The 8,710-nt window shown below is 28.0% G+C and overlaps 1 pseudogene; it reads left to right on the top strand.

Moving 5' to 3' along the window:
• The first annotated feature begins 1,850 nt into the window (after nucleotides 1-1,850).
• Nucleotides 1,851-8,017, top strand: LOC148786850 (fatty acyl-CoA reductase 3-like; annotated as a pseudogene).
• Nucleotides 8,018-8,710: the final 693 nt, after the last annotated feature.

The following is an 8,710-nucleotide window of genomic DNA, read 5'->3' on the forward strand; positions in this document are numbered from 1 at the left end:
GATGATGGTTCCTTATATTGATGTCCTCTATCTAAATTCGTTAATTAGCAAGTAAATCTTTATTACTATATACATTAACAAATGATATCTTGCATTAAATAATATATATATTAGCAATGAGAATTCACTTGTTAATTATTGCAATGTTATTTTATTTTTTTTGGACTGCTATTGAGGGATTTTCTTGTAATGTATATATATATATATATATATCTATATATATATATAGCAAAATGATGGTTGACCACAATTAAGCAAATTTTGATCAAATACTAATTTCTGATAATTTTAATTTTTTTATTATTAAAAAAAATCTCATTGGTTAGAAATCCTATTTTCGGGATTAATGTTTATATGTACTAGATTCTACCTTAAAAATTATGATACTAATCCAAATTGTATTTATTTTAGACATATTCAAATGTTTGGATTAATTTTTTATCATAGAAAAATATTTGTCCTATCACTAATTATATATTTTCATTTTAATCTATACTTTTCAATCATTACACTTATATCAATCTCTTGGTATATCTCATGCAGTAAATTTTTAATTTTGATTAATCAGGTAACATAATTATTTTTTATAACTTATATATTTTTATTTTTTAAATTTTTTTCTTTTTCTTAGTTTTATCTGATTGGATTTGATTTTTCGTATTCCATTATTATTTAGATTTGAAAAATCACGTCACTACTCTGTTTAAACATTTATGTTACAAAATAAATTTTAATTAAATCATCTCCTCCTATTCAATTTTTTTTTTCTTTGGTGAACTAATTTTGTGAATGTTGCTCTATCAAAATTTTAACATTCAATAATTTTGTGAATATTGCTCTAATCCAATTTTAGAAATAAAACAAAACATATCATTTTAATAATAGAAATAAAAGTTAGGCAACCAATAAACATCGATATTAATTAAAAAAAAATAAAAATATTCACAATTAGCAAATAAATGTAATATTCACTTGAATGGGAGGCATAATTAGTTAAATTAAATATTACGACATGTAATTTTATTTTTTTAAAAATGAGATTTTCTTTAACAAAAATGATAGCAAGGAGAGTAAGAGTAATGAAGTATGTATGCGAAATTTAATGACAGTGACAAGTGACGGATACTTTTCCTTATATGTAGGTTTATCAATTGTGATAATAATAGATTGTATATATATCGAATGCACATCACACACACCGTGCAATAGTTCTACATCCCTATTAAGCCGTATGGGCCATTTGCAACACTTCATGAATGGGGCAAAATTTGGGACCAATTCTTAAACCAATTTATTGTGGGGTCAATGGCCTTCCAAAAATATGAAGAGAAGAGTGTAGATGTTAAGAAATTTGTGTCACTATTTCTTGTTGAGATGGGAAAAGTATGGATACAAATTTAGAAAAGGAGAATAATTCAAAATATAATTTGAAACTAGTAAACTAATAACTAAACAACATATAGTTAGTTTAAGTTTAATCGGCAATTTTGTGACACATTAACTGATCAAGTCCAAGCAATTTTTAATTCTTGTAATTCGTTGCACTTCTTGCTTGTATCCAAGCCGTTTCTTGATCCAGTCACTTGCATGATTAAATTCTTAATTATTTAAGTAATACTTGAAATAAAAATATAATGTTAGTAGAAATAGACCGATAAAGTACAAAAAAGTTAGAAATTGCACATTCAAATATTACTAACGATATATTATTTTTTGCAGTGCAGAACACATCACCTTGTAGTATTAATCATAAAGAAAAAAATGTACAATTTTCCCATCTAAATGTATAGATCTTCTGGTGCAAGACCATTATGATGAGGAGGAGCGTGATGATGAGGAGGAGGAGCGCGATGGCCATGTTTAGGAGGTTTACCATGTTTAGGTGGTTTGCCATGTTTAGGAGGTTTGGAATGTTTAGGAGGCTTAGCATGATGACGATCGGGTTTCGATGCATCAACGCTCCATATCTCATCCTCTTCATCTATGGTCAGGCCAATTTCACTTAGATTCGAATCCAATAATGTCAAATCTTCCACTACACTTCGAGTGAGGCATGGAGTGGCCAAAAACAAGAGCACGAGAAGCAACAGTAGAGAGTTAAAATGAGACATTGCTTGAGGTTGATGATGTGAAAGATGAGAAGTCTAATTCCTTTTTATAGTGGATGTATCATGAATTCGTAGGTTTGATGTTTTAATTCTAATATTTATGCATTTAATCCATATTTCCTTAATGAGATGTTAAAATTTTATGGTAATTAATTTTATTCAAATGAAAGCTCAAATATTTTTATATGTATCTTGTTGCAATGATGAATTTGCCAATTATGTTATTGTGCATGCAAGTCTGATATCTGTAGTAGTATTATTCTAGATTCACTTTTAAATGCATAAACAACTTTCATAATATCATATCTTGCAATATTTATTATGAAATGAATTAATAAAGATTCATATATATATATATATATTAACTAATACGTATTTCAAAAATTTGAATAAATCTTCAGCTAGGAATGATGATTGGTCGGATTTAGGGAGAATTTACTGAAATTCAGGTCCTAATCTACTAAGATTTTTATGGATCCAAAACTTAATTAAGATTGATAAATTAAACTCGTTAACCCAATTATAATCTTAAAATATTACAAGCAATTTCTAAACATAATGTTAGAGAAAAATATACTAGCACGTACAATTTGGAGACAAAATGTAAATTAATTAAAATCTCCTTACCCGTACTTATTATATCTACAAATAACCATCTCTTTGATTATCTAAATAATTTTTTTTTATAAATTTAAAACTAATTAATTTTATCAGTTCTAATAAATTATTTATATTTTTATATTTTTATTAGTTAATTAACTAAATTTATGCATAGCTTTTGTGCATGGAACGAGGGTAGGACACATCCCAGAAAAGCCGTTTTTTTAGTATGGATGAGACACTTGATGGATCTAAAATTTCGTACTTGGACATCAACAAGGAGAAGAAGATAATGGAGGAAAAATTAAGTAGACTTCAAACTCAAATCGCAACAGGAAAAGAAATCACAAAAGCTATTAAGGATTTGGGCATTGAAAGGTTAAATATCCCATTCATCAAAGTTGTCATTGTGCCGATAAATGATTGACCAAAGCCGCAAAAGGAATAGATAAAGAATGAAAGTTGAGAAAGTACCAACTTAAAAGATTATATAAATATATATATATATATATCTTTTTTTATTGGTTTTAATGTTGATTATTACAAATAAAAACGAATGAGAATTCTATAATCAACGCAACATTACATGGATGGCCAAACACGTATCTGTTTACAAAGGCACTAGGAGAGATGTTTTTGGAAAGTTTCATAGAGAAAGCTGCAGTCATCATAATTTGTCCGACTATTATAACATGTACTTATAGAGCCATTTTCCGGTTGGATCGAAGGTGTAAGGTAGTTGTTCCCATGTTTTAATTATTCTGTTCCTCATTATTCATTAGTAACAACTTTCACATAATCATATTCATTTCTCATAAACTAAACTACTATTCTGGTCATTATTAATATATATTAATGATGTTGTCATTAGACAGTCCCTATAAATATATTACAAGTGACAGTAATTAACCACTAATTTAATCACCAATAGGCTTTTGAAATTGTCTTTAGTAAAATAAAAGTTAAATTGTATAAAGATGCATCATATTTGGTAATCTTATACTAGCACTTAATGTTTTGTAACTGTTATTGTTTTTTCTCAAGGTCATGTTATGACATTTTTTAGCTGGGCCAAAATGTTTATGATTTACGATAACATAACAGAACTTTGGATGGCATTTTTGTCACTTATGGTTAAGGCAAATTGAAATTTTTCGTGGTGATCCAGAATCAATATTTGACATGGTAAGAATCAAGATATATAGTTACATAAATTAAAATCATTTGTTCAATAAAAAGCAAATATATATGATATGTTTTAATTATTTACTTTATTGTGACAGTTGGTTAAGATAAAACATCAACAAATTAAATATAGTGATTAAGAGGATTGCTTTTCGCTTAGTTGTAAGTTTTGAAATGTCATTTTATCAAAATATGTCAAACTATCATTTTAAGAATAAAATAAAAACGTTAAAAGTTTCAACAAATTTCACTGTAGGAACCTAAAATACTATAAATTTTTCAAATGCCTCCCCCCCACCTAATCATGCCCTTTTCAATTAATTCATTAAAATATAAGGGGCAATCTCAAATATATATTCACATTTTACCTTTTCTTAAAAAAGAAAAAAGTAAATTTTGTGTCTCAATTCAGTATTACATGTCATCTATGTAAATACTATATAGATATTTATATATGCGCGTGTGTGTATAAGACATATTTAAAAATATAATAAATTCAAAAAACAAAAAAAAAGAAATATAAGAGGTTGATTATATATGTTTTAATATTGACAAATACCAGGAGACATGGTGGCAAATTGTATACTTGCAGCAATAGCATCACATTCCAATGATTATCGACATGGCTTATTTGTTTACTATGTTGGTTCGTCCAGGCGAAATCCTTTTAAATTTTAAGAGCTTAAGTGGCTAATGCATCGATATTTAACTAAAAATCCATTACTTGATACTGAAGGAAAACCTATTAGAGTGGGGCAACCTACAACTTTAAATACAATGGCTAGCTTTCACAATTATATTGCAACCCATTACTTGCCATTTTATGCTAATGCACTATTCAATTTTATTGTGATGTCAAATATTAGAGTTCAGTATTTGCATTATCTTTCAAAAAGAATTTATTTTTATGACCACTTCCGAACATTGAAAGAGAAGGATTAAAACTAACTAACAAAGCTTCATATTATGTTTAAAGTAGTAGCAAATATTTGGATGGTGTAAGATCTCGCAGAGGTACGTTCTGCCAATTGGATGATTATGATTTACTATTAGGGAAAAAAAATATATAGAATAAGAAGAAGAAGAGGAAAAATATTAGTGATAAGATGTAAAGCGAAAAAGTAAAGTTGTCACTTACATTATTAAACAAGTGACCAAAAAAAAAAATTATTTTGTCATGGTAATAATATTCACAAACCTAATAGTGAAAAGAACTGTATTTAAATTGTAGTTGGTATTATCAATGACATAAGTGTAATGAAAACGAATACCCTATGATTCCTATCTAACTCCTGAAAATTATCTCACTAAATTTAGAAAAGGAGAATAACTCAAGATATAATTACAAACTATTAAACTAATAATTAAACAATATTTAGTTAGTTTAAGTTTAATCGGCAATTTTGTTAATGTGATCAAGTCCAAGCAATTTGCATTCTTGTAACTCGTTCCGCTTCTTGCTAGAATCCACACCGTTTCTTATTCCAGCCACTTGCATGATTAAATTTTTAATTATTTACATAATACTTGAACAAAGATATAATGTTTGTAGAAATAGAGCGATAAAGTACAAAAATTTTAATATTGCACATTCAAATATTACTACAGACATTATTTTTTGCAATGCAGAACACATCACCTTGTAGTATTAATCATAAAGAAAAAAAATGTATGATTTTCCCATCTAAATGTATAAATCTTCTGGTGCAAGACCATGATGATGAGGAGGAGGAGCGCGATGGCCATGTTTAGGAGGTTTACCATGTTTAGGAGGTTTAGAATGTTTAGGTGGTTTGCCATGTTTAGGAGGTTTGAAATGTCCGCGATCGGGTTTCGATGCATCAGGACTCCATATCTCATCCTCTTCATCTATGGTCAGGCCATTTTCACTTAGACTCGAATCCAATAATGTCAAATCTTCCACTACACTTCGAGTGAGGCATGGAGTGGCCAAAAACAAGAGCACAAAAAGCAACAGTAGAGAGCTAAAACGAGACATTGGTTGAGGTTGATGATGTGAAAGATGAGAAGTCTAATTCCTTTTTATAGTGGATGTATCATGAATTTGTAGGTTTGATGTTGTAATTCTAATTTTTATTCATTTAATCCATATTTCCTTAATGATATGTTAAAATTTTATTGTAATTAATCTTAATGAAACCTCAAATATTTTTATATGTATATATCTTGTGGAAATGATGAATTTGCCAATTATGTTTTTGTGCATGCAAGTCTGATATCTGCGGTAGTATTATTCTAGATACACTTTTAAATGCCTAAACTACTTTCATAATATTATATCTTGCATTATTTATTATGAATGAATTAAAAGAGATTCATATATATATATATATATATATACTAATACGTACTTCAGAAATTTGAATAAATATTCAGCTTGGAATGATGATTGGTTGGATTTAGGGAGAATTTACTAAAATTCAGGACCTAATCTGCTAAGATTTTATGGATCCAAAACTTAATTAAGATTGATAAATTGAACTCATTAACCCAATTTATAATCTTAAAAATATTACAAGCAATTTGTAAACATAATGTTAGGAAAAAAAATACTAGCACAATTGGCAGACAAAATGTGAATTAATTAAAATGTCCTTACCCATACTTATTCTATCTACATTTTTTTATACACTCAACTCATTCATTAAAACAAAAGTGGGCCTTTCAGGTATAATTTTACTTTTCCATAAAATAAATTAGATATTCAACATATTCTTCACGAGTCTTTTATCGACATGCCAATATTTGTATATATGTATATTGAGATATATGACGTTGATAGAGATATTAATTAAAATTGTTTAATATTGACAGATACCAGGTGATATGGTGGTAAATTGCATGCTTGCGGCAATGGCAATACATTCCAATCATCCCCAACACAATTTATTCATTTATCACATTGGTTCTTCAAGGCGGAATCCTGTGAAATATGCAGAGGTCAAGTTGCAAATGCAACGTTATTTAACTGAAAATCCATTGCTTGATAGTAGAGGAAAACCTATCAAAGTTGCGCAACTTACAATTTTAAGTACCATGGCCAACTTTCACAATTATATTGCATTTCGTTACTTGCCATTCCTCCAGGTGAGTTTAAGCTGATGAAGTATTTAATTATATTGTGGTGTTAAGCAAATTAAACTTTAGTATTTTTATTTTTCAATTATATAAAGTAATGAGTATTTAATTTTATTATTATTGCTAATTAAAGTTTTATGCTTTATCAACAATACTTTTACAAATTTAATGGTAACAAGATGTGTATTAATTGTCGTTACTGATTAATCGTGGCACATGTATAACGCAAATAAAAATCTTATCTAACTCCTCATTATTTGCATGCCACTACCTATCAATATTGACTTGAATGCCATAAAATTGACATTGTTCATAAATACTAACAACTTAAACATCAACTTCCTCACTAGTAAACTTGTGAAAGTTGCCATTGCAGTGAGATAATAGTTATTGCCATTTAATACATATTGCAAGTCTAAATCAGCTTTCGGTTTATCACTTGTCGCTAATTAAATTTATATAGTGAAAATTCCCAAACCTCCATAGGAATCCGATAATTAACTATATTATTATAAATAATTGTTATTGAAATCTCAAACCTTTACCAAAATAATATTTTAATTATGATAATGATATAACTACATTAATTCTTTTATGGATGGCGTTACGGGCTAATTAGCTAACATGGAAATTATGCATATTTTCAGATGCTGAAATTGACAAACATGATGTTTTGCAACCTTTTTGAAAGCATATATGCCAATGCAAGACGAAGACTTAGCACCACTGTGCGTCTGACGGAATTGTACAAGCCTTACTTGTTTTCCCAAGCAGTGTATGTTTTTCTAACTTTTTTCTCCACCACTTTTACGCTAATTTTTCATGATTACATGATATATATTTAATTTGGATTATTTGTTTTTCTTTTGAGCAGATTCGATGATATAAATACTGAGAATTTGCGAAGGATGATTAAAGGAAGCAACACAAAAGTGATGCTTAATTTTGATCCAAAGTGCATTAAGTGGGACGAGTACTTTATGAACACTCATTTCAAGGGACTCACTAAATATGTATTGAAGTGATTAATTAAGGATATTGATGAAAGTCCTACTATAATTATAACTTAATAATAAAGTGAAAAAACATTGGATGCTGCTCATTAGTTTGTAAGCTACGTATATGCAATGTCGTAAACTTTTGATTCCTTGTAACAATGTCTGGCCATGTTATTTGATCGGCTTTTGTGCTCTAATGTATTCTCTACAACAATATAAATGTTATTTCAATAAAATTGTGCAGCAATTAACATTTACGGTGAGTTTGTTTCTTTGATTTGAGTCCCTTATAAAAGTTTAGCGATAATATTGATATCATCATTAATTATATTTTTTAAAAAGTTCTTTAAGTTGTTTTATTCTTATTATAATCCTAGTTAATAATTATCAAATACAGGTCAGAGGAACATAATTAGTCTTTATCAATACTCAAGTAGTAAAACTTAAATACCAAGTTTTTCTTTTGATCTTCAACATTTGAATAGTTGGAATTTTCAAATGAAATTAGCTTTATGTAAGATTGGACTTGTGAAACTTTGTGTAGCACCTCTTACTTTTTCTATTAATATTAGGTACCATCACTAATAAATTAATTTAATATTACCCCTAAGATTTATTCTTTTTCACATATTTCTTGTAAAGATTAATTATAAAGAGTTATTTAAGCTAATTTATGATCAAGAATAAATTATATGAGACTTGACGTCTTCTTGAATCTTT

This window comes from Sesamum indicum, linkage group LG9 (assembly GCF_026168435.1).
Source record: "Sesamum indicum cultivar Baizhima isolate 11 linkage group LG9, ASM2616843v1, whole genome shotgun sequence".
Taxonomy (NCBI): domain Eukaryota; kingdom Viridiplantae; phylum Streptophyta; class Magnoliopsida; order Lamiales; family Pedaliaceae; genus Sesamum; species Sesamum indicum.